Here is a 2,210-nt window from a genome sequence, read left to right on the forward strand (position 1 = left end):
TCATTAAAGATAATCAACATATTCATTGATTAGCCAAATGACCGTTAGTTGCAGCCCAACTCTGTATCAAGACAGAACACAGGACTGGATTTACGTTTTTTTTAGGGCACAAGTGAACTTGGAGGTGAAAGAAAGTTGGGAAGACCACCACCCCCTTGCAGTTAGGAAAAATGCACAGGAAAGCCACACCTTCATGCCGCATGGTTCAAAGCTTGAGAAAAAGGTAACAGCTTATGGCCCGGAAACCAAGATAAGTTCTCTGTACATTGGTTTCATGTTCTACCACACCTCCACCCCTGGTGTTGTGCTTTTAATAAATAAATGTGGAAAGACATCACACATCTTAGAACTGTTTAAACTATAGCTCAGTTTCCAATATGACTCCATATCAGCCATGACTATCACGGACCCATGCCTTTTGCTGCTCCTTTGGTGTCATAAATAATTTGTAGTTAATGAATGACCAGAAAGAGGTTCATCGGTTCAATTTTCAAGATTCCTGTTAATAATTCCTCGTGATCAAATAGCTTACATTCTGTGTCATCAAAGAATCAAATTTATAACAACATTTTTTTGTTTAAGTAACCATCAACTAAAATCTTAAACCGTTTGCAATACCTTTAAACTGGTTTCGATGAAACATTCAGGTACAGAGAGCTTTCTCAAATGTTTTTGGTTGATTTTATGGCTCATTTGTTACAAACAACATATAATAAAGCCAAGTGTCAATTACTCTGACTGTACTTTGCTCAGTCTTCTGAACGATAAATGGTCTGTTGCCAAAGGCAAGTGATAAGGCTTTTTTTGAATGTTGACTCTCCAGGCTGAGTGGACTCTTCATGGGCAGGCTGTTGGGCCAGCCCCATCAGCCCATGGTCCTTCTGTTTTCTGCCTTATGGTCATTCATCTAACAGGCCTGTCAGGACACAGGCCACAAGATAGATATATTAAATATTAACTTGCAGTGTAGTCAGACATATAGACTAACACTGTACAAACTAAAAATGCTTGATCTCATGCTGCTAGGAACTTACGCTGGATGAAAAGCTTCACGTCTTTAAGTAGCTAAGGTAAGATGGTTCCAATATATATATTTATAGATTATTTGTCAGTCAATCCTAAATGACTATTCAGGTCTCCTTTTTTTAATGTGAGCAGAATACTTACCATTAGGCCCATTTTTAGAGTAAATGCTGGTGTCTTTTCACTATTATGGCGTCTCTGATGTTCTTTACATTCATTCATCACTCTTGCCCTGATTAGATAATCTATAGCCCTCAAATATTTCTAAAGCTACAGCCTTCTGGGTTTTAGGCTGGGCGTATAGACTCTGCAGTGAGAGCTTTACAGACATTTACTTTCCTTAAGAGCTACTTTGACAAAGTTTAAACCAGTTTGGCGCTGTTATCCATTGCTTTGTGTTGGTGAACTAAGCAGCTGTTTACATGCTGGTGTTACATTCACACTACTGTTATCTTCTGTGCAGTTTAATAGCTGCTGCTTGGCTGGTCTGTCTTTATCCAGGTCTTGTGGGGGCTGGGTGATAAAGCTAGCCAGGAACCCATCCGTCTTTGCTTGCACAGACAGTAGGGTGATTATCTGGAGAGACGGCTAATACATGTTTAACCTATTTCAAGGTAAACAAGGTATAAGACCTTTTTTGGGACTTTTAACTGTTCTACTGTAACTGAAATTTGAGGTGGCAGTCTTTATGAGTGTTATGAAAAAAAAATTCTTTTGAGCCCTAATTCCAATTCATCTCACATGGCATGACTTTGCTCATCAGTGGATGAGATACGCTTAGCGAGGTAGTTTGGGTTGACAAAGAGGTTTCGTGTACCGGTAATTTAAAGTATAGGACGTTAGATGACTTTCCTCTTATGTTTGTGTCTGTCTTCATTAAACCCCATCTGCACAACATCTCTAGGCTCCAGCTAATCTGCTCCTTGTGTGTGTTTAAATTCCTTTGTATGTTGGTGGAAACATGAGGTAAGCATGGTCCATCATCTAAATGCTGCAGGGGGAGTCATGACTTTTGTTAACAAAAAAAAAGGGTTTTGGAAGGTTTATGGGTAAAAATCCTTTTTTTGAAACAATGTCAGTGGGTCCTTTACCCTTTTGCTTATCTGCATTCAATTCAATTTAAAACAATACGTTATTACTTCCAATGGGAAATTAAATTTTGCAGTAACTAATAAGTTAATTTTTAA

The sequence above is a fragment of the Cyprinodon variegatus genome, unplaced genomic scaffold, assembly GCF_000732505.1.
Source record: "Cyprinodon variegatus isolate N-32 unplaced genomic scaffold, C_variegatus-1.0 Scaffold459, whole genome shotgun sequence".
NCBI lineage: Eukaryota > Metazoa > Chordata > Actinopteri > Cyprinodontiformes > Cyprinodontidae > Cyprinodon > Cyprinodon variegatus.